Genomic DNA, 26,500 nt, shown 5'->3' with positions numbered 1-26,500 from the left:
GTATTAGAGTGTGAATCCCTCTTTTCTGGTGTTGTGTGTATCATTAGTATGTATATATATGTTTGTTGTTTTTTGAAAGAATAGTTAGTGTATGTGAGTTTTAGTGCGTGTCCAGTGGGTGAGATTGTTAGGTCAGAATTCTTCAAGAATTCCACTTGATCTTGTTATATCATTTGGAGTCAGAAAAGGAATTAGTCGTTATGCCACATGTGAGTTTTTCTGTACATCTTCCTCAAAATCTGGATTCTGGTTTTCTTATAAAATCAAGTACTTTACTATGGTTCATATCTTCAAATAGCTTTCTTGTTGATACTTTGTTTCGTTTGCAATATTATTCTAAGCTCATTGAGAGGATGTGGATTACAGCCACATGATTTCAAGTTTTTTCTCCTTTTGATTTGTTTCGAAACATGAGTTTAGAATAGACGTCAATTTTTCTTTAAACGTATCTTAAATACCTACACTCCACTTAGAAAGTTGTCTGCTTTTCAAGGCTCAATTTTTTTTTGAAGTTCCTCGAATGGTATAATGTTTAAGGATACAAGCCTATTTGTTTGGTTTATTTAGTAGCATTCTTAATTTTGTTTTGTTTGTTTGACTATGTCGATTCTATCACCAATCCTCTGCCATATTGTCTATTGGCTTCGTATTGTTGTATGGCTATGTTAATTTTGGCCATTGCCCATCTATTTTTTCTTTCCTAGAAACTTAAATTTTGCGATAAAACTTTTATTATTAGTTTGATTTAGGTTAAGTGGGATCATAAATATTTCTAGTATAATTGAATCTGTACAAGGTGAATGCAACTTATTTTTTTTTTTTTGCATGTGAATCCAATTTGGAGTCCAAATGGACTCCCCACCTGTGTATTTTCAATCGGCCAATGAGGCATATCTTTTCGAGTCAACTTCGAAAGAAAGTTCAAAAGTCGATACATGGGTTACGAATGCAAGCAGACAGAAGAAGGAAAATGGGTCCAAAACCCATTGGTAAAGCTGCTAAGAGACTCAAAAGTCTCAATTTTTATTACCTAGTTTTATATTTTATTTATCTATTTATTCACTTATTTAGTTTTTTATTCATTTGAGCCTCGAAATCGAAGTTGTAAATTAATACAGGTGAAGCAAAATTTTGGGCCAAAAGGCTCAAAAATATAGTTTTGGACAGGTTATGGGCCAAAATCTCAATATTTATACTAGGATAGGTGAAGATGGGTCAAAAACTCAAATGAATTGTTTAGGACAGGTGAAGTAGGTTTGGGCCTAAAAGCCTAAATCTCATAATCTCCCCCCTACCCCCTACTATCTTATTTGCTATTTATTTTCTTAGACTTGGTTAAATTCTCTACTAAGTCGTCAAAAATTGATTTGATACAAGTTTTATCCGAAATCACTTTCTGTCATAAACCAACTTCTCTTTTTCCAAAGTTAGTCAAAGTGGTTTTCAAATATTCCGGATAACCGTAAGTTAGCGGACATTTTAGGTGCCTCAAAAACCTTCTAAAATGTTAATAAGAACCTCTTACGCAAGATTTTCTTAAAAGCCTAAGTCTTTTTGTGTTTTGAGACTTGGGATTTTATTTTTTAAAAAGTTTTCTTAATTTCTTTTCAAATAAATTAAGTAGCGACTCTATAATTTCTTAGATTGTTTCAATTTTTTTTTTAAAGTTTTGAAATAGTTTAAAAAGTCAAAATCAATGTTTTTCAACCCTTCGAGTTATAAATGGCTAAAACAACGGTAATCTATACACATCTGAAAGGACCCCATCCTTCTTACGTACAGAGAGAATCGAAGCACCCCAAGGAGAAACTTTAGGGCAAACAAAACCCTTATCTAGAAGATCTTTCAATTGCTCCTTGAGTTTCTTCAACTTAGGCGGAGCCTTTCTATAGGAAGGTATAGAGATAGGACGAGTGTCCAGAAAAAGGCCAATCCCAAAATCAATTTCCCTATCGGGAGGAACACTAGGAAGATCATCAGGGAACATCTCAGGAAACTCATAAACCACAGGGATAGATTGAAAGGAAGGACTTTCGGATCTAGAATCCTTAACATGCACTAAATGGTAAAGACTCCCTTTCGAAATCAATTTTCGAGAAGTAAAATACGAAATGAACCTTCTCGTAGGCACTAGGGAACTACCTTTCCACTCAATCACCGACTCATTAGAAAAGTGGAAACTGACCCTTCGGATCCGACAATCAAGAAATGCATAGCACGAATGCAACCAATCCATCCCCAAAATCATATCAAAGTCTAACATGTTCAACTCTATCAGATCCGCCAAGGTCTGCCTACCACAGACTGACATAAGACAACCCTTATAGATTCTTCTTGCCATAATGGAGTCACCCATCGGGGTGGACACAGAGAAGGGATTCGGAATACACTCAGGATCAAAACCAAAATAAATAGCCATATAAAGGGTAACATAAGAGAGGGTAGACCCGGGATCAGGTAGACAACATACATCACGAGAGAAAAGTTTGAGCATAACAGTAACAACATCGAGGGACGCCTCAGAACCTTGATGGGTGGCAAGAGTGTACAAATGATTTCTACCAGTGCTGGATGCAGAAGAAAAAGTTGCACCATTTCGTACAAAAGTTGATGAAGTAGCAACAACGATCTTATTTGCCCCAGAAGCAACCCTGAAAGGATAATCCTTCTACATATGACCTGACCATATTTCAAGCATTTTTTCCTCCCTTCTTCAAACACACCACGATGTACCTGGCCACAAAATCTACAAAAGGGATAAGACGGAGCTGACTGAGCTCCACTAGCCTGAGGCTGGGCACCTTGTGCCTTAAATTTGTTGTTGCTTTAAAAACGACGGTGTTTTGCCCTTTTTCGATTAGAAGTGTTTTGAAAACATTATTGTTGACCTTTTAAACTATTCCAAAACTTTAAAGAAAATCTTGAAACGATTTAAGAAATTACAGTGACGCCACTTGATTTTTGGAAAATATCAAGAAAAACTAAAAATATTACTTAAAAGATTCAAAACAGAAAAAATATTCTAAGTTTAGAAATTTTGAGTAAGTGGTTCCTATTAATACTCTTGGAAGGTTATTAAAACACCCAGAGTATCCGCTAACTTGCAGTTATCTGAACTATTTGAAAAATACTTTTTGACTAACTTTAAAAGGGAAATTTGATATTTTGAAAAGAAATCGATTAAGGAAAAGCTTATTTTTAAGATTTATGCAAAAAAAGTTTTAACGACTTAGCAAAAATTTTAGCTAAGTCTAAGAAAACTAAAAAAACAACTAGCATGTAAAGGGGTAAGGGGGAGACTAAGAGATTTAGGCCATTAGGCCCAAATCATTCAAATGAACATGTCCTAGTCTAATTATTTGGGATTTTTCCCCACTTGCGCCTGTCCTAGTCTAATCATTTGTGCTTTTGGTCCATAACCTGTCCTAAGCTAGTTTTCGGACATTGAAGGCCCAAAAATCCGCTTCAATTATATTAAATTACAACTTTGTCTTCGAGGCCCAAATGAATGAACAAAGAGATAAATAAATAAATAAATAAATAATTAGAAATAACAAAATCGATACTTTTCAAGTCTCTTAGCGGCCTCATCAATGGGTTTTGACTCATTTTCCTTCTTCTTTCATCTTCTTGAACCCCCACACCATATTATTGACTTTGGATTTAAACTTCAGACTTGACTCGAAGAGGTGGGCCTCATTGGTTCAATGCAAGAGGAAAGGAGTCCATTTGGACTCCAAAATAGATTCATGCAAAGGAAAAGATGAAAGAAAAAGAATTAATATGTGTTCGAAAATTTTACACTTAATAGATACATGATGAGATGAAAAAGTAGTACTCTCAAGTATTAAAAAAATAGTATACTATGATATCAAAAATAAATCAAATTATCCAACAAAAAGAAAATTAACCTATTTCTCAAACAATCTTATAAAAGATCGAGCCTAGCAGAATATAATCAACTAATCCTTGAAAAGAGGACATTGACCCACAAGTATTGTTGCTTAAAATTTGAAAAAATATTTCCTATAGATTACCACATATTTGCACCAAATACTATGATATGATATAGTCTAAGACATGTTTTCATTAAAGAAAGAAAAGAGGAATGAGCATAAGATGAGAAAATCTTTTGTGACATCTCAAATATGAAATACAAGACATACTAATGCAACAACATTATTTCAAAACCGAATGGAGTCAGTCAATTGATTTGAAGAAAAATTCGTGGTAATATGTGAATAACAATGGGAAGTCTAAATGCACAAAAATACTTCAAGAAATAAATGAATAAGCAAGGTCAAGCAAATAATATATATTAAACGTGTTTGAGAAATGATATTCAAAGATAAGATAGAAAAAATAGTAAAAGATTAATTCTAAAAAAAATGTCTAACTATGCCAACTCCTATTTTAGTTCTACACCATTTCAACAAAATCTATAACCCTAACAACTTTTCAATCTAAATAAGAGAAAATCAAAGATAGTTTTGACCACGAAAATGAGTAAATCATGACTATCAACATATATAAAAAGAACTTAGCATTTTATTATGGCATATAATCATGGAGAAAAATAACTCTTTAATAAAAAACATCAAGAATCGATAAAGGAGTTAGATCTTAAAAGTAGCACTTGAATTATAATTTTTACATGTGAATGAGTCAACTATCATGTGTATGCCAAATTGGTCAACTTCAACATTAATCGATGATTTTACAAGTTGCCGGGTCACAAACACAACATACTAATCACTATGATATGCCTTTCAAAAATAATACCAAATTCCTAGATACGGGTAAGTCACTACTTCAAATTGAGAAATAATTTCACAGACCCTTAACAATAGTAACTATTCGTTTTCGACATAAAGAAAACAACTTTACATGCTAAAAGCAAACATATCCGCCAATAAAGAAATTAAATGAGGTATGAGTACGTATTTTAATCAAGAAAAGGTCAAAACTTTATTGATCTAATTTATTAAGGCGAAGCAAACTATATTTATTATTTGCAAACATAAAGGAAGCAACTTTACATGCTAAAAGCAAACATATCCTCCAATAAAGAATTTAAATGAGGCATGATATTTTAATCAAGCAAAGGTCGAAACTTTATCAATCTAATTTATTAAGGCGAAACAAACAATAGTAACTGTTCTTTTCAACATAAAGGAAACAACTTTACATGCTAAAGACGGAAATATCCACCAACAATGAATTTAAATAAGGCATGAGTACGTATTTTAATCAAGCAAAGATCGAATATCGATGTAATCATAATAATTAAAGAATAAAGCCAAAGAAACACGTTAGCTCATTTAATACCATGGGCATAAAAATAGTCATAGTATTGATATCACAACATCCGATGGCCTTCAAGGTCATCTACAACAAACAATCCCAGTAAATGAAATTACAACTATGAAACTACGAAGAAGGAGATGGAGAAGAAAACGATAACAAAACTAAAAAAGAAATGTGTGATTACCTTTTTCGGAACAACAAAATGGGACTTCAAGATTTCTCTGGAGTCTTGATCACCACTGAAAAGAAATCTTTTAGGAACCTCGATTAGCCTACTACTTGAAAAATTTACTAGAAAAAATTTAACTCTTTGCTCAAAAGTTTTTTCCACCCTTTGAGACTTGCTTTCTACCAAAATGGTGGTAGTATTTATAGGAAAGAATGGTGATTGAATTCCTTGAATCCACCAATATGGGAGAAAGAACTTAGGGGTGTTTTGAGAATTTTAAAATTGAGGGTAAGGTTTGTTGAAGGATAAGGTGAGGTGGAATTGTATAATCTAGTATAAATTTTGAATTTTAAAAATGAAAAAATAATAAGGTTAAGGGAAAATTGTACAATCTAGTATAAATTTTGAATTTCAAAAATAGAAAAAGGACAAGGTTTAGGGAAAATTGTACAATCTAGTACAAATTCTGAATTTCAAAAATCAAAAAAGGACAAGGTTGAAGGGGAATTGTACAATCTAGTAGAAATTTTGAATTTCAAAATGGAAAAAGGACAAGATTGAGGGGGAATTATACCATTTAGTACAAATTTTGAATTTCAAAATGAAAATAGGAAAAGGCTGAGGTGTAATTGCACAATCTAGTACAAATTTTGAAATTCAAAATTTGAATTTTTTGTTTTGGGATTGATGTTGGCGGTTTTTTTTTTTTTGTGGAAGCTATTATACGTTGGGTAAAGGAGAAAGAAAATTGGACCAAATTTTAAAAATTATTGATAGGTCACTGAAGAGAATGGGCTGTTGGGTCAGCTTGATGTAGGTTTGGGCCGGTATGTCATTGGGCTGCTAGGGCAAGCCCAAAAATAGAAAGGTAAAGGGTAAAAGGGTTGGTAGAAGGATTTTAGGGCTATTTAAAAAAACAACCCCAATCAATATAGGATTTAGCCATCTTATTAAATTTTTGGCCAAATTGAAATCAATTGGCCAATTGCATTGCAATTATGGTCAATTTGATTTCAATTATGATCAAATTTAATAGATCGGTCAAATTAAATTGAAATTTGATACGAATTAATACCTCGTTTAATCTCAGACTTCTTGATTAGATAAGATTAAATAAATATTTCTCCAAGTGAATTATTTTTTGAGAAAAAAATATATTTAAATCAAGATTTTACCAATTTGAATTAATTTTCAAGATTAATCTCAATAAAAGTCCAATTTTGATTAAAATATTCATTTAAGTAACAAAATTTATACAATCTCATATATGTAAATATGAAAATATATAATTGTCACTTCAATGACAAAATTAATCCAAATAAATATTTTAGAGTGCATTTATCCGGATGAAATAAACATTTTGATTTTATTAAAAATTAAAAAAACTCAGGATTAAATGTAGTCGTGGAGGGTAAAAATTAGGTGTCAACATGCGGTCACCGAACGACTTAGGGTAAGGAGCACTAGCTGTAGAGTAGGAACTAGAATTTTTCTATTTCTTCTTAGACCATTTCCCACTATCTCTACCACTTTTTTGTTGATCTTTACCCTGATCCAAATATTGAAACTTTTTATTCTGCCTTTCACTTGCCTCTGCTTGATTCTTCTTTTCATCTTCCACTTGTTGTATATACACCACAAGTCTTGAGATATCCATATCCTTGTTCAACAAGGTGACCTTATTTTTTCCAATATCAAATTATGGGACAACCCAGAAGAAAACTTCCTCATCCTAGCCCTTATGCTAGACACTAATTCCGAAGCATATCATGACAGTTGATAAAAGTTCAAGGCATACTCCTTTACTGTCATCTTGCCTTGATTTCGATTCATGATTTTCTTAATATTTATTTCCCTCAACTCCTGAGGAAAGAAGCGATCAAGAAAAGCACTAGAAAAGTCATCCCACAAAGCGGACTCAGCATCATCACCCCTAGACTGGTTCCAGTCCTCATACCACTGTTTTGCCACATCCTTTAACTGATAAGCAGCAAACTTCACATCCTCAACATCAGTAGCATGCATCACACAAAAAAACTTTGCCATCCCGCCAATGAAATCTTTGCCATCCTGCCACATCCGACCAGATATTTTCATAAGACTACACGTATTGTTAAGTCTGCATCTGGTCATTCTCTTGATATTAATTATAAACTTCCTAGTGCATATATTTGTCAAAATAAGGTTTGCATTCCGCATTTCTTCTTTTTGGTAAAAAAATTAATTATATCCTCTAATTATTCTTGGCATAGCTTTTATAAATGCAATTTATCCTTATACTCAAGTTATGCTAATGGATTTACTGCTACTTATAAAAATAAGGAGATATCCTACCCTTTTATTACAGATCCAGTAACTAGGGATATAAATGCTTTAATTGATATGAAGCAAAAACATGTGAACTTTTTATAGCTTGAAATGTTTAGTATGAATATTGGTGATACCATGAAATCTGCTAAAGTACAGGAAAAAATAAAAATGATCTCCGAACAAATGATTGTTGATATATGTGTTGATCACCCCAATGTTTTTTGGAATCGTAGATAGCATATTGTAACTCTTCCATATGAAGATGATTTCTGAGAGGACAAGATCCCAACAAAATCAAGACCCTGCCAAATGAATGCAGAGTTAGTTGAATTCTGCAAAAAGAGATTGTTAATCTTTTACAAAAGGGTCTAATAAAACCTTCTAAATCTCCATAATCTTGCACTGCATTTTATGTGAATAAGCGACTGAAAAAGAACGTGGTATGCCGAGGTTAGTAATTAATTATAAACCTCTTAATAAATGTTTGAAATGGATTAGATACCCTATTCCAAATAAAAAAGACTTATTTTCCAAATTATTTGATGCCAATATATTTTCTAAATTTGATTTAAAATTTGGTTATTGAAAAATTCAGATTTTTAGAGAACACACTTATAGAACTGCTTTCAATGTCCCATTCGGTTAATTTGAATGGAATGTTATGCCTTTTGGATTAAAAAATGCTCCTTCTGAATTCCAAAAAATAATGAATGACATTTTAAATCCATATATGGATTTCATTATTGTTTATATTGATGATATTCTGGTTTTTTCTAAAACATTAGAATTACATTTTAAACATCTTGATATGCTTAAAAAGATTGTGATACAAAATGGTTTGGTATTATCTAAATAAAAAATGAGTTTATTCTAGACAAGTATTCGATTTTTAGGTCACAATATTTGTCGAGGGTAGATAATCCCTATTCAACGTTCTATTGATTTTGCTGATAAATCTCCTGATGTTATCACTGATAAAATCCAATTACAAAGATTCCTAGGGAGTTGAATTATATATCCAAATGAGAATTTGTCAAGAGATTTAGCTCCCTTATATGATAGATTAAAAAAGGGCTTTCAAGGTCCCTGGACTGATAGTCATACAAACCTTGTAAAACGTATTAAGCAACGTGTAAAATCTTTGCCTTGCTTAACTTTAGCTAACCCTTCTTGGCTAAAAATTATTGAACTGATGCCTCTAATATTGGTTATGGAGGAATACTTAAATAAATTAATCCCCATAAAATATTGAAGAATTGATACAATTTCATTTCAAAAAATGGACTGATAGTCAAAAGAAGTATGCAACGGTGGCACATGAAATGTTAACCATTGTTAAGTGCGTTCTTAAATTTCAGGATGATTTATATAATCAAAATTTTTTGATTAAAATTGATGCTCAATCAGTGAAGTATATGTCTAATAAACATTTTAAATATGATGCTTCAAAATTAATATTCGCAAGGTGGCAAGCTCAATTAGCCCATTTTGATTTTGAAATTCAATATTAAAAAGAATTGATAATTCCCTACCTGATTTCTTATCCAAAGAATATTTAAGTAAAAAAATGAATTTTTACACTTATTTCCTTTATACAAAAGTGATAATCACTATTATAAAAGCAATCCCTTTGAACGCAGATATGGATATGCTTATTCTTGGAAAAATTATTCATTCTATAATTGAAGATGAATTTGCTGTCTTTAATTATGAAGAAATTAGAGATGAAATTGATTGGATTTATATTGATTTATCTGACTAATCTATTATGTGCAGCATGAGTACAGATCCACCCTGACAAATGGCCAGAGGAAAAGATAGAGGCAGGGGAAGATAATCCTCTTATGGGGAAAGATCTGCCCCCTCATCATCATTACAGCCTCAGGAATCATATGCTTCATCATAAAATACCCCAGTGATACAAAGGGAAAGTATGAGTTTGATAAATTCTAAGGTTCCGCAGATAGGTGAATCTTCATCACAGACGATCTATCTAGAAGATATTCTAGAGGATCATCCATTATATGGACAATTGTAGTCATATTTAACTGCAAAGCAAGCAGATACGTTTGCTAAAATAACAAAAGAAAATGCTGATAGTAAACCATATGAACAACTTGATAATAGAGAGCTGATAGTTCTCGTTGAAAATTCTGACATTCAGAGACAGAATGATCCATGGAAGATATTCCACAAATATTTAATTTCTAACCTCTATTTTTCAAGAGAGTCCTATAAGACTCGAGCATAATATGAAAACATTCTATTATCCACTGGAAGTGCAGAGGTTGAACATTTCTAGGCTTATGATGGAGAACCAGATGTGTATGGGTTCTAAAAAATTATTATAAAAAAGATCATTACCCTTGAAGATTGGGGTACAACTTCTATGGCAGAAAGGCAGCTGTTTTTGAAGGGTTCCAAAATTAATTTTACATATTGAAACTATATCAGGCCTTCATAGACACATTATACTACATTAATAATAAATATAAACATACTTGGTTCATAACAATTTGTGCGAAGATATTCAACGAATCACTCCCTAACTGGTTTACTAATTGGTGGGCGTATCATGGCCCAACTGTTCAGATATTACCGGATATATTTTTAAATTTATACAAAAAATGGACAAAGGTATCTCCATCTTTTATTGAGTTATATCACTCAGATCATGTATGTAATCTGGACAAGATTGACCAGATGTACTTCTTTATTGAATTCTCCATTCCATGGATTCACAAATGGAATACTGAACTCGGATTTACTAAAGAACAAATACCTTGTCTTTATAGGGTATTCTATAGTAATTTTTGGGATAAGCTAATGTGCAAAGATCCCACAACTAAAAAATTAAATGGTCAAGAATTCCTAGATACTATAGACAATAAAATTCAGGAATATGCTAATGCTCCTCTGAAAAATATTGTTGAGGATAAATCTTTAAAGCATATCTCCAGAAGGATCGTTGTTCATGATGGAGATAGAATGGAAATGATTGAAAAATATCTGGAAGAAGTTTGAAAAAATTGATGAAAACTGTCGAACAACATTCAGATACTTCTAAAAAGAGCATCACCAGTAATGATTCTGCGGAAGATGTTCAAAACTCACAACCAATTGATTCAGGAGATACCCTGAATGAGGAAGCCATAGCCAGAGCGGAGGAATTTCTCCATGAACTAAAAAGGAATAAAGACAAGATGATTGATAAAAAAATATTGATGTATGGGACCGGATGTAGGACCCTTTTACTATTTACATAGTAGATCCACTGTGCATAGGGATCGACTGTACGATACACTATTTTCGTGGGGCCCTTCCCTGGACACCGCGCATAGCGATAGCTTTAGTACACCAGGCTGCCCTTATCCACTGTGCATAGGGACCCAGATGTGGGACCCATAAGTATTGTGCATAGATTCTTTTTGCTTTTCCTTTTCTATATGTAGGACCTTTAGAAGAAAAATTTTATCTTCTTTACTTCTCTCTTGCTCTCCCCTATCTCATATAACATAGTTCAAGGTTTGAATAAAAGAGTTGATAGTCGCCGTTGTTTACTATTCCGTCCTTACATCCGGCTAGTCTTAAGGTATTTACTTCTTTAATTTTTAATTTTGACATACTTTAATAGTTCCTTCCCCTCTCCAGCCGTTACTATGTCAGGCTAAAAACTTTTCATATCTATGCCAGAGACCTAACTTCTCTTACTTAGTAACTATGAAAGATCTAGAATCTATCAAAATATGAAGGAATTTTTATATAGTTTCTTGATTTGGTTCCGAAATAGTTGGTATAGTCAAACTTATTACTTCTTATGGTGGCTTTGTCTTAGTATCAAGGAATTCTAAGTCCATGTCCGATAATCCTTATAGGAAAAAGAGATCTAAACATAGGTCCAAGGAAGAGTGTGAGACTCATAAAACCCATCGTAAGTCTACATGATTTACGAAGAATAGGTCTAAGTGTGATCTCGCCAATATTAAGTGTTACAGATATGGAAACCCAGAGCATATTGCTCCTAACTGCAAGCTCTAAAAGCTTAAGTCTTTAGGACTTGCTGATGATATTTATGATCAAATTTATGGTTTGTTATACACTTCTGGTTATGAGTCTGATTATAATTGTTATCTAAATCTAAAAATAATATTGAATTGCCTAATTTATCTGATAGAGATCATGCTAACATTTGTGCTGATTGCAATGGTGATAATTGTGTTTGTGATGAAGCCTTTTATGAATTTCAATCTCAATTTGAATATTTAGATTTAAATGGGCTTGTCAGAAGATTAATACTTACTTATAATGAGCCCATGTGTCTAACCTTTCTAACCATAAAGAGAGACACCTTTTTCTTCATTACCATGAGCTTAAGAGTCACGGCTTTCTAGACGTAGTCACTAAGACAAAGCCACCATAAGAAATACTAATTTTGACTATACCAACCATTTCGGAACCAAATCAAGAAACTATAGAAAAATTCCTTCATATTTTGATAGAGCCTGGATCTTTCATAGTTACTAAGTAAGAGAAGTTAGATCTCTGGCATAGATATGAAAAGCTTTTAGCCGGACATAGTCACAACTGGAGAGGAGAAGGAAGTATTAAAGTATGTCAAAATTAAAAATTAAAGAAGTAAATACCTTAAGACTGGCCGGATGTAAGGCCGGAATAGTAAACAACGGCGGCTATTAGCCCTTTTATTCAAACCTTGAACTATATTACGAGAGAGAGAGGAAAGCAAGAGAGAAATAAAGAAAATAAAAATTTTCTTCTGACCTTCCCTAACAAATGAAGGTCCTATATATAGAAAAGGAAAAGGAAAAGGAATCTATGCACAGTACTTATGGGTCCCCCATCCGGGTCCCTATGCATAGTGGATCTACTGTGTAAATAGTAAAAGGGTCCTACATTCGGTCCCATACATCAACATTTTTTTCCAATAATCTTGTCTTCTTTCCTTTTTAGTTCATGAAGAAATTTCTCTGCTCTAGCTATGGCTTCCTCATTCAGGGTATCTCCTGAATCAATTGGCTGTGAGTTTTGAACATCTTCCGATCCGCCCCCTCATCATCATCACAGCCTCAGGCATCATATGCTTCATCATCAAATACAATCATCACTATTGCAATTAGCACAAATGTTAGCATGATCACTATCAGATGAATTAGGCAATTCAATATTATTTTCAGATTCAGATCACAACTATAATCAGACTCATAACCAGAAGTGTACAAGAAACAAAAAACTTGATCATGAATATCATCAGCAATACCTAAAGACTTAAGATTTTTGAGCTTGCAGTTAAAAGCAATATTCCCTAGGTTACCACATCTGTAACACTTAATCTTGGCGAGATCGCGCTTAGACCTATTCTTCGTAAATCTAGTAGACTTACGATGGATTTTACGAGTGTCACGTTCTTCCTTGGACCTATGTCTAGATCTATTTTTCCTATAAGAATTATTAGACTTGGAATTGAAATTCCTTTGACTTTTCCCTGGAGAGGTAAAAGCTGGTTTGTCCATACCAAATTGTTCACAAAAATCTCCTAATTGGGATTTTTCTCTAAGCTTATCAAGCTTAATTTGTCTAGTTAATTTCAACTCGTTGCACATAGATAAACCTTGTTGAGTACAGGACGTTATCAGCTGACCATAGGAAAAATTCTCTTAGGAAATTTCACCATAGGAACCTAAGCCCCTAAGCTCTTTTCTAACCCTTTCAACAAAAAATGGAGGAAGACCGTCTATGAACTTCGCCTTCCAATGTGTATACTTACTTTCGGGTAAGTCCATGGCCCTTCTTAGAAAGATGTCTTTATACCATCTGAATTCTCCTAAGGTCCTACATCTAAGACCGTTTAAGAGTGTTCGAGTATTCTTATATTGGTTGGTAAATTTACCTCCAAAACGATCAATAATAGTAAGCATAAGAGTATAAACAACATCTTCTCTATACACAGGTAATGCTCTTCCTAGGTTATCAATTCATTCTAGGGAATTCCTAGCTTAGAAAATAGCATTTCTTTTATCATTATCTAAGAAGTTGTCCCACCATCCACGAAGTTGGCCAGTAAAACTAGCAATAATCATTTTACAAAGAGTTGCAACTGTACGTCTTTGATGATTTTTGGTAGATGCAGTAGCTTTTGCAATAGAAGAATACATTAGCATTCGATGAACAAGGACAAATTAACTCAGAACTAGGGGCATAATTATAACCATGAGTTTTTATATTTAAAGTCAAAGAATCAAGAATATTTACATCCGTCAAAGATAATTACAAGTTTGGCTGTGTGTTAAAATATATTGGACCATAGACTACAGTGGATTCAATTGAACCCATAAGAGACTATCTGAAATTTAAATTTATAGCATCCCAAAGTGCAGCTAGAAATTTCTCTGGTAACCCTTTAAGAGTTAAAGGCTTAAATGCAATTTGTACCATTCCTATATGCATAAAATTATAATGAGATACAATATCACGTTTATTTAACTTTCTAATAGTCTACTCATCCGCATTTAATGCTAAATACTGTTTAGTAGTTTTTATAATTGGCTTATAAAGCGCCTTATCAAAGAAACCATATTCATAAATGGTTTTTATATCAACCTTAGGGATAGTCCATTTATTTAGTAATTCAAGATTTAGAGGTATATCTACCTCTTCAAGTTTAGTACTTTTCATACTAACTTCACCCATATCCATCGTATGTTAAAAATTTTATATCTATGCTAAAGACTTCAGATCTATTACATAATTACTATGAAAGTTCCTAGGTTCTGACACCATTTTAAAAAATTTCATAACTTTAAAGTTAGAAATATAAACTTTATAATTTCAGCTAAGATAATTGCACCAGATAAAAGACAAATTTTATAATAAAATTAAGGCGAATAGCCTTTATATTTATTCAAATTTTGTACGTTGTACATTTATTACAAATATTAAAATAAAATCTAATCTATGTAGCCACCTTCTAGGAAGTGCTCTAATTGAATTAGATCTCTACTTTAGAATCTTATTAATATCTATAACATCTAGAATATTCTAGGTGTAACTTATCTATTTCTTCGGTGGATAAATTTTTTGAAATTGATCTTTTTTCTTGTTCCTCCATTGCTTCCATTCTATCATCACTATTTTTCTCAAATATTTTGTCTATTTCGTCTTTAATTTGGGGTGGTAATTTTGGGAGCCCAAAATTTCTTGGTTCGGCATTGATCCAATCTCTAAATAATACTAAAATCGCCAAACTATCCTTTACTAATGAATACTGATGATCTCTAATCATAAATCTACCTACGCTAAAAGCTTTCTCCGAAGCAACTGAAGAAGCTTGAGTTACTAGCACATCTCAAACCACTTTTGAAAGGTTTGGAAATTGTCTGGTATGGGTCTTCCACCATGCTAAAAGTTTTTATTCTCTATTTGCATCTTTAATACTTTTCCGATCCTGGTAAATATAAGAGTCAAAATCATTACTTCTACAACATTGAAGGCCAAGTTCTTCACCCATCCCTTCATCTAAATCATCATATCTACAACTAAAAGTAGGAGGTTCGACCGACGCAATATTTTATTCCAGTTATATAAACTCTTAGCTTTAGGTACTATATAAACTCCTAGCTTTAGGTACTATGTTAGCACAACAAGTTTCAACTAATGGCTTTTTACGAGGTCCAATTTCTAAATTATTGTAAAAATTTTAACCATCATCATTACACTATGTTCTTTATAAAATGAGTGAATAAAGTAGCAGTCAAATAAATTTGTGAAATAGGAAAAAAATATTTTTAAAATTTATCAACCATAGCTTCAATTGCATCTTTGTAAGGGTAAATTTTTCTATATTCAGCAAGTACTTTAGAAATAGCAGTAATAGTTACTAAAACAGAAGCAATTGTTGGAGTATATTACGCAGTCACTGTGTTCATAGCTTGATAAAAAGTTTTAAAAAATTTACAAAGATCTTCTACTTCAATCCAATCATATTCACCTAACCTTAAATTAGGATTCGAATTATGAGCATTATAAACTAATTGTATAGGTTCACGATATACAAGAGCAACTTCAAGCATTTGATACAAGGAATTCCATCTAGTAGGAACTTCTTTTGGAACTTTACTATATGGAATATCATATTTTGCACATTGAAATTTAAAATTATCCATTATAAACTTTTTTTATTTTTAAAAATTTAAATACAAACAATTTGAACTTTACAACAACCATTTCCAAACAACTCAACACCATCATATACTATCAAAGTTAAAATATGTGCAGTACATCTAACATGAAAATGATCTTCATCCATAGGACATAGTCTAGTTTTTTTAAAAATAAACAGCTTTCAAATTATTAGAAGCATTATCTAATGTGCATGTCATAGTTTTATCAACAAATCTAAAATATTTCAAGCAATCTATTATTGTATTAGCTTTAAAGCTACCGGTTTTAGCCTCGTCAACATATTTATAAGTAATAATTCTTTTTTGCATGTTCCAATGGTGATCAATCCAATGAGCCGTGACAGTTAAATAATCATTAGTGAGAACACTACGACCCATGTTGAAAGTAATAGATATTCTACCATCAAATTTACTAAATAAGTAACGAAGATAATGACAATGTTCAGCTAGAAATTTTAAAATATCATTTTTAATTGTATTTCGTGAAAAAACTTTAAAAGAGGGATTATATACTCGTTGAATATAATGAATAAAATTGGAATGCGAAGGAAAACTAAAAGACAAACCCATAACCGCAATCATTTTTGCTAATTCATCTTTATCTACATCTTCACTATATGTCGATGGTGAACTTGAGCCAGCCGGGTTAAACATGTCTAAACGCGATTGAACCATATAGCTCCTATAGATTCTTGAGTCAATGGTGTAACACCTTTTTATGCCTTAGCATCATTTTCTAAATGAATAAATTCTTTATTACATCTCCTCAAATGCATAGTTAACAATCCTGTCCCGCCATTCTTTCCCCCGGTCAAATATATCATAACTTTGTCCCATTTATGGCAAGTAGCAGTATTTTTTACCTTATCATGCTATATAAATTTCCAAACTATAGACCTTTTAGGACATTCGGTACCTTTGGCGCCAGTAAATTCTGGTAAAGAGGGAAGTTCTTCACCATCTTCCGATAATTTCATAACCAGATTAGTAGGGGTAGGGGTATCACCTAACTCTTGTTCTTCTATATCATCTTCTTCTAGTGAGTCTTTCCTCAAAATTATCATAACGCTTGCTTAGGGTCTCATGGTTTAATTCCATACCGGTACCAACATCGAAATCATTAGGCTGTGATAGAGAAGTTTCACTAAATCTAGGCGGTAATGAACTAGTAGTAGCACTATTTTTTTATTTCTACAAAAAACCTTACCAAATGTTGTTTTTTTTACCACTACTAAATACACTCCAAATTCTAGCCACAATAGGAACCATGTGACCTCATTGGAGTACAAGCGGTTTATCAGCACTTGTGAGGCCAATAGAGTGAAAATATCTAAAGTGTGCGCTTGAGAGTTTGCATACTATTTTGAGATGTTTTGTGAGGATGCTTTCTTTTATAACCTTAACTAGTTTGTTGTTTTTTGTGTTTTTGTTTTAAAATTTCTCTTGTTAGGTACTATGTCATAGGAAAAGGTGAACATGAACAATTTGATGGCTGTCATAATGGGTTTGAAACAGGACCTTAGTAGTCGAATGGAGAGAATGGAAAGAATAATAGGCCGAATGTAAGGAAGAATGGAAGGGACAGAAAGCTCTCTTTGAAAGGAGTTGGATAACTTGGTAGAGTCCAAGCCTTCCTCATCAAGTTTCTGTGAGTGTACATGCCCCACGTGAGCTACAAGGTAATCAAACTAACTCTTTCACTCTAGTGAATGAGGCTCGTAGTCAACTAAGTGTGAATGATAGTTTGTCTTTAAGTGAGCTGAATTTTCCTTCATCTTGTGGAGAAAATTTACAATTTGAAATTGTGGATACACTAGTTGATCCACCTAGTGTTAAAGCCATTGTGCAGAGTGATATTACATTGTCTTATGGAAGTCATAAAGACCAACTTGTGTGTGAAAATAGTGATGTTGAACATGTTGGTCGATTGACTAAGGATAAACCACTAGTTGTTTTTGTTGTAGATCGAGCTAGTATAGAGGGGTCAATTGATTATAATTGTAGTAGTATTAGAGTAAGTAAGTGTGTTTCTAACCCGTTCCCATGGACACTCCACCCATTTGACCCCAGTGATTATTTGAAATACGGTGATGATGTTTTTTGGAATGACTTGAATGTGCATGGAATTTATGGCTTTCCTATCTCGACTTTCAATTCTATTTGTTTTTCCAAGAAGAGTCTATGTTTTCCACTTGATAAGAAACTTTTGTTCCTTATTTCTTCTCATACTTATGTGGATAGACTAGTTGATTCTTTCTTGGGAGGGTATTCAGGTAAGAGGGATTCTTGGTTATATGTGAAGTTTGAGCCACCTTGGTAAGATGCTATGATTTATTACACTAACCCTATCCCTCATACCTTGTGGAACTTGTGTTTGTTTGTCCTTCCTATTATTTTACAAGGTTCAGATTCAAGGACGAATCCTTTCCAAGGAGGGGAGGATGATATGGGTCAAAGAGGCATCTTAGCACTCGAGGATGTAATGGAAGCCAAGACATAAATACCCAAGCTTGTAGGGATTCCCGTCTAAGGAAACAAGTTTTGAAGTGTGATGGAACCCTCATATACTCCAAAACCGTCAAGAAGCACACTTCAAGGCTGCCCCTTTGTAAGGGCTTTTTGCTTTTCTTGTAATAAGTTAACCTAGCTTATAAATAGAACCTTATTAGTTCATTTATCTTAGACTTAGATGACATAGTTTGAGAGCCCAAGAGAGTTTTTTGCAAGGTGGATTCCTTGTGGCAAGTGTGGATATCACTTGTGTTGATAACAAAAATGGTGGTTGCGTGGGAGTTTCAATTCCCTTGAGGTCCTGTAAGAACTTGGTGTTGTTTGTGTGAAGAGTTTGGGTCTTAATGTTTAATATACATTTTTGTTCATAAGTGTTTATGCATTGTATGTCAAGTTATCTATCTTACTTTCTTGTACCCATTCTTGTTGTTGTTGTTGTTGTTGTAACCGTGTAGTTTCGTCTTGTATCCTTGACTCATTGGTTGTTGTTATTATTTGTGTTTTTAATCATAGTTTGGTTGGATGGTTAGTGTGGTAAATACCCTTACTTATCTCATTTTGTTGGTTGCTTGTTGAATCCAAGAGTGGTCATCAAGATGGTCCCCGATTCTTTGAACTAGTGGACCGTGTTGGTGTATGTTTTGTCTGTTCCTTGCCTTTCTTGTATCATTTGGTATCAAATAAATCTTTGATTTTGTTCTAACAAGATCAATCTTGGTCTTGAGAGTGAAAAAAAAATAAAAATAAAAAACAAAAAAAAACAGATTTGGTGTTCTTATTGTGTTTGGCCAAAATTATTTTCTAGATCTAGGTGTATTTTGTTGTCTTGGTTTGTTTATTGTGTTGGTTTTCTTTCTCCTCAACACATATTTAGCCTAAGATCTAATTTCTTGAGCTAATTTCAAGTGTGTGGTGGTGTTAAGTGGACGGTTTTGTTGTTATGGTGGTGGTGTTCTTCTTGTGTTCTTGAAGTTGTGTTGAAGATGTTGTGTTCTTGAAGTTGTGTTGAAGAGGTTGTTGTTGATCTTGAAAACCATATAAAGAAGAGAAGACTTTTTTTGTCTTGAAATCATTTTCAAGACAACACCAAATTAGTAAGAAGACCAAAGACCTTCAATAAGTATAACTTCCAAAAGGAAGAAAAACACTTTTCAAGGATTGTCCAAAAGAGGAAAGGGGACAAAACATCCAAAAAGGTTGTCTTGCTAATTTGGTGCAAGTAGGTGAAGGACTTTATGAATCTTGAAAGTGGAGTCTAGACCTTGTTTGACCCATACCTTGGCAAAAATTCTCTTCTTCCACACATGAAATTGAACAACTAGTTTCTTGAAACAAAAAATTTTCAACATTACAACATCCAATAGTTAAGTGCCACATCATCAAAGAGTTCAAGAACATTGAATTTCCTAGTTTCACTTTCTTGTTTCTATTGGTTTCCATTTTTGTTGACTCTTATACTAATTGACAACTAGTAAATACCTACTAAGTTTTAGATTGGTTTTTGAGTACGTTTTTCGTGTTAGCATTGTTTTTTTGTGATTTTCTCATTTTTGAATCGTAGTATATTTTTGGTTCAAGTTCGTACATTACTTTTTGTATTGTTTTAAACAAGAATCCACTCCAAATTCTAGAAACAATTGGAACTATGTGACCTTATTGGAGTAGAAGCGGGTTATCAACACTTGTGAGGCCAACAGAGTGAAAAAATCAAAAGTGTGCGCTTGAGAGTTTGCAGACTGTTTTGAGACGTTTTGTGAGGATGCTTTCTTTTATAACCTTAACTAGTTTGTTGTTTTTTGTGTTTTTTTTAAATTTCTCTAGTTAGGTACTATGGCATAAGAAAAGGTGACCATTAACGATTTGATGGCTACCATAATAGGTATGAAACATGACCTTAGTAGTCGAATGGAGAGAATGGAAAGAATAATAGGCCGAATGGAAGGAAGAATGGAAGGGACAGAAAGCTCTCCTTGAAAGGAGTTGGATAACTTGGTAGAGCATCCAAGCCTTCCTAATAAAGTTCCCATGAGTGTACATGCTCCACGTGAGCTACAAAGTAATCAAACTAACTCTTGCACTCTAGTGAATGAGGCTCATAGCCAACTAAGTGTGAATGATAGTTTGTCTTTAAGTGAGCCGAATGTTCCTTCATCTTGTGGAGAAAATGTACAACTTGAAATTGTGGATACACTATTTTATCCACCTAGTGTTGAAGCCATTGTGCCGAGTGACAGTGCATTGTCTTATGGAAGTCATGAAGACCAACTTGTGTGTGAAAATGGTGATGTTGAACATATTGGTCGATTGACTAAGGATGAACCTCTAGTTATTTTTGTTGTAGATCAAGCTATTATAGAGGGGACATTTGATCATAATTATAGTAATATTGGAGTAAGGAAGCGTGTTTCCAACCCGTGCCCATGGATACTCCACCCATTTGACCCCGGTGATCATTTGAAATACGGTGATGATGTTTTTTGGAATGACTTGAATGTGCATGGAATGTATGTCTTTCCTATCTCAACTTTTAAGTATATTGGTCGTTCCAAGAAGAGTCTATGTTTTCCACTTGATAAGCAACTTTTGTTCCTTGTTTCTTGTCATACTTATGTGGATAGACTAGTTGATTCTTTCTTGGGAGGGTATTCGGGTAAGAGGGATGGTTGTTTATATTTGAAGTTTGAGCCACCATGGCAAGATGCTACGATTGATTACACTAACCCTTACCCTCATACCTTGAGGAATTTGTGTTTGCTTGTCCTTCCTATTATTTTACAAGGTTCAGATTCAAGGACGAATCCTTTCCAAGGAGGGGAGAATGATATGGGTCAAAGAGGCATCTTAGCACTCAAGGACGTAATGGTAGGCAAGACTTAAATACCCAATCTTGTGGGGCTTCCTGTCCAATGAAACAAGTTTTGAAGTGTGAAGGAACCCTCATATACTCCAAAACCATCCAAGAAGCACACTCCGAGGCCGCCCCTTTGTAAGGGCTTTTTGTTCTTTTTGTAATAAGTTAATCTAACTTATAAATAAAACCTTATTAGGTCATTTATCTTAGAATTAGATGAAATATTTTGAGAGCTCAAGAGAGTGTCTTGCAAGGTGGATTCCTTGTGGCATGTGTGGACATCATTTGTGTTGATAACAATCTTGGAAACGGTGGTTGCTTGGGAGTTCTGATTCCCTTGAGGTCCCGTAAGAACTTGGTGTTATTAGTGTGAAGACTTTGGGTCTTAATGTTTAATAAACATTTTGGTTCATAAGTTTTTATGCATTGTACATCAAGTTATCTATCTTACTTTCTTGTACCCATTGTTTTTGTTATAACCGTGTAGTGTTGTCTTGTATCCTTAACTCGTTGGTTGTAGTTTTTCTTTGTGTTGTTAATCATAGTTTGGTTGGCTAGTTGGTGTGGTAAACACCTTTATTTATCTCATTTTGTTGGTTGCTTGTTGAATCCGAGAGTTGTCATCAAGGTGGTCCTCGATTCTTTAAACTAGTGGACTGTTTTGGTATATGTTCTGTGTGTTCCTTTCCTTTCTTGTATCAACCATCCAACACCACCCAAGTCCACAGTAATCTACAAACCTTCTAACAAACCGAAATCAATAAAGTGTTGGGACATTCCCCCGACCCTGACAATGACAATGTTAATATTAATGTGCACTCTCAATTCTTATCTATAAATGAAAACTGATGAAATATCTAAGTCTTTCGGAGAATGGATGTTCACCACTTCACCACACGATTGACGAACCAAGCTGATGCACCTAATCACTGCGTAGAAAAAGTAGAAGTATCTCCTGTGCCTGCATCGAGTAGGGATACAATGTCCGAAGATAGATAGTGGGTTGAGAAATAGCATGTAACTTAGGGATAAAAGATAATAAATGCCATGATCAATAGTTTAGAATCATTCAAATCTTAGAATCATTCAAATCGAACACACATAATCAAATGCATGTGTATATATATATATATCACATGCAAGGTTAGGGAACAAGGCTTTGTATGCACTTTAAAACTTTAATACAGACTGTATAACTCAACCGTCATAAGAAGGCACCCACGGGCTATATGGGTCCATCTTTTCCATAGTTGTAAGGGTCCCAGTGTATGTAACCACACAAACCAGAGGATATACATATGCACTATGGGGGACTTAAAACACCCGGCATACCAAGGTATCATAAGCACCCCAAAAATGTAATATAATATAGAGGGATTTGAACCTCCCAATCATATAATAAGGAGGGACTCGAACCACCTAGTCATTTAGACCCCCGCGTTGGCAACTGTGGTTTCCAATATTGGTCTTGGGACCTCTACTTTCATGACTCAGCTACATTACCCTCTTTTAAGCTCCATTAAAACATTTATCACATAACCCCATTAATTGAAACATATTACACATTAAGGCATACATTGTTGGTATCATCATACCAACCATACTTGCAAGGTAATAACAACATGTCAAACCAATTATCATCACTTAAGGGAATTCACAACCCCCTTGATTTAATTATACATTAGCTTGGGGAGTTATACAACTCCACAAGGTTTAATTCAAAACCATTACGATTTATTATTCACATTATGCAATAGTTCAAAAATAGTTCAATATGCATATTTTTCATATTCAAAACATATTCCACAACATAGAGTTGAGGTCATTACCACTTTAATTGTCAATATTCACAAAATTAGGGGAAATCACAACCCCCTGGTTTATTCACCATACTCATACACCCATAAGTTCAAAACCCTTATTAAAATATGGACAATCATATGTAAACTATGAGAAACATTATTTAAGATACAAACATTCAAAACCCTTTAACCCATATTCCAAAACCAATACCAAAACTACATGAATTGTAATTTAAAACCCATTCTTTAGAAAAAAAATAATGGGGAAAGAGTAACATGCCTGAAACACCAATTTTTATGGAAAGAATTCAATCTTTGAGCCCTTAGATGACTTACTTCTTAAAAACCATGAGTATCTTACTTGAGAGAATTTGGAGAGAAGAGAGTATGTTTTGATTATGTTATGAATTATAAATAACCCTCTTTAGTGCTTTATAGATGTGAGATTTTAATTGGGTAAGAAAGGAATTGTCCAAAGTGTTCTTCACTTAAAATCTGGCAAAAATTATCGCCAGTCGTTACGGGTCTCAAAGAGACTCGTTGCGACACATTACAACTCGTTACCATGAGTCGTAGTCACAATAATGTCAGGGGGAACCCATACTTTTGACCTTACGACTTACATCATACAAATTGTATCATGACCCTACAACTTATAGGGTCCGAGTCATATCCAAGACACCAACACTTGGAACACACTCTGGTTTGACTACGGTTGGCACATCGTGCCTCGTAATGAGTCCATGCATCTCATTGGGAGCCACTCGTACTTAGAACAGAAACTTAACCACATACACACTTGTCAGGCTATGATTTGGGTCTCTAAGACCTGTCTAGACTCCCTACGACTTATAAGGGGAGTCGTAGACTTGGTAGTGAGGATAGAATTTCAACAAGTTTCAAGGACCAAAAATCGAGGGTGTCACACTCAATTCTTTGAATAATACTATAAAATACTTTCACAAAATTATATTTTTCCTTTTTCACTAAACTTTTTCTAGTATTATGAACTAAGTAGATTTCATAAGAAATTTGACTGATATCGTTAATGTATAACAACAATGTTAACTCAACATAGTGGAAAACGATCAGCTATTATAGAATTTTGTGGCCTTCATATCTATATACAACAAATAATACCACCATTACTATGACTTCAAACAAAAAATCTCTACTCATAAAAGAAGAAGAAGAATAAATTACTAAAGAATTGAAAAAAAATGTGTTACCTTTTTTAGGTCAGCGAATCATAACTTCGAGCACGTCAAAATTCTCGCCACCACCTAAAAATAAAATTAATTTCTTAGCCAAAATCCTAAGCTACTAAGAGTCGTACACGGATTTTTGCTTAGGAACTTCAGTAAAATCCCTTACATTGGGGTTCTTGCTTCCGAATTGTCTTTCTGAACTTTTTTTCAATGAAAACAGTAGAAGTATTTATAGAGACAGATGAGGATCAATTTTTGGGCTTCAATCGATGTGATAACAAAGAATTGGAGGTATTTTAGGGATTTTCTAATGGAAAAATTCAAACTTGGGATCAAGGATAAGGTTGACAGTCAACAATTAGTCTAAATTTGAATTTTCTTGATTAATTCCAAAATCGGGCAGCCAATAAAAATTGAGGGAATGAAATTCTTCCCAAGAGCCAATGAAAAATGTGCAAGTGTGTACGAATACGTACTAATTCACCCAAAATTCATGAAAGTCGATCGTTTGGGATGTCACCTAGGCGTTTCTGGAAGATTTTTGGCCTTTTAATGGTATAAAATTATGTGGGAGTCGCACGACAAGTACAAACCAAAGGGAGGAAGAGACGATTTGGGCGAAAAGGGAAAAAAATTTCCCTTTCGGGTCTTGTCGAGTTGATGTTTGTTGCATTGATGTTTTACTGTTGTTTTCTGGGTTGTACGCAAACTCTGTTATCGTGGTTTATGTTGTTGGATGGGTAAAGGAGAAGGGTGGATGGAGGATTGAGCCTGATAGGTCAGATTGGTGTTTTAGGCCTGGGGCAGTTGGATTTTAGAAGGAAATGGACTGGGTAAGGGAAGAATTTAGATCTTTTATTAAATAGACCAAATTGTTTAGGATTAGGCTATTTACTAAATAGCCAAAACATTAGGATCTTGGTCAGTTTATTTAAATTTGTGACAGGCATAATTTTCCTCCTGAACTTGTCGCCAAAAGTTACTTGAGCACTTTAACTTTATTGGTAAATATTTACCCCTAAACAACTTTCATGTGAATTATATACCACCCCAAAAATATAACTCCACTCTCATAATGGAGAGTGCCATACACTCGTCCCCAAAGCAGTACCACATCGTTGCCACACAAGCCACACAAAAAAACAAATTAAAAAATAATTTCATAAATATAAGTCAAAAATAATTCTTTTTCACCCCCCTTACCCAAGCTTTCTTCTTTACCCCACCCACCCCCCCCCCCCCCCCCCCCCCCCCCCAAATCCCATTTTCTCTCTTGTTCAGCCCCCTCCTCCCAAACCCCACCCCACCCAAACCCCTTCCTATATCTGCAAGAAAATTAGAAATAAAAAACTATGTTGAATTTTTTTGTCATAAAAACAAAGAATTTATTTGATTGGAGATATTTTGTAGATAGAAGTGAAAAAGAAAAGAATTAGAGGAAGGAGAAGACAAGGGGATGGTGGAGTGTGAGAAAGAAGAAGACATGGGGATGGTGGGGTGTGAGGAAGAAGAAGACATGGGGTGGTGGGGTGTGGGGAAGAAGGGGAAAAAATAATGGTTGAAAATTTTAAAGTGGGACTCGCTTAAAATTTTTAATACTTTTTTAATAAAACACGCTTTAATTTTTATTTTTTTGTCACGTCAGCCATTAAGGGGGTAATATAATTCATTTAAAAGTTGTTTAGGGGGTAAATAATTACTCATAAAGCTAAAGTGCTAAAGTGAGTTTTGGAGACAAGTTTAGGGAGGTATTTATGCCTTTTCCCTTTAAATTTTAATCAAATTAATAAATCAATTGACAAATTGCATTGCAATTGTGGCCTAATTGATTTCAACTACGGCCAATTCAATAAATCGGCTAACTTGAATCAAAATTCAAAATGAATTAATAATTTATTTAATCCTAAACTTCTTGATTTAATACAATCAAATAAATATTCTCTAGATAAATTATCTTTGATAAAAACTTATATTTATATCAAGATTTACATGTTTGAATTAATTTTCAAGATGAGTCTCGATAAAAATTCAACTTTAGTAAAAATATTCATTTAAGAAACAAAATTTATACGATCTCGTCTATGTAAATACGAAAATATATAATCATCACTTAAATGACAAAATTAACCTAAATAAATATTTTAGAG

The sequence above is a fragment of the Capsicum annuum genome, chromosome 3 (assembly GCF_002878395.1).
Source record: "Capsicum annuum cultivar UCD-10X-F1 chromosome 3, UCD10Xv1.1, whole genome shotgun sequence".
NCBI classification, from domain to species: Eukaryota; Viridiplantae; Streptophyta; class Magnoliopsida; order Solanales; family Solanaceae; genus Capsicum; species Capsicum annuum.
The sequence above is the reverse complement of the archived record's forward strand: the minus strand, read 5'-3'. Positions refer to the sequence as shown.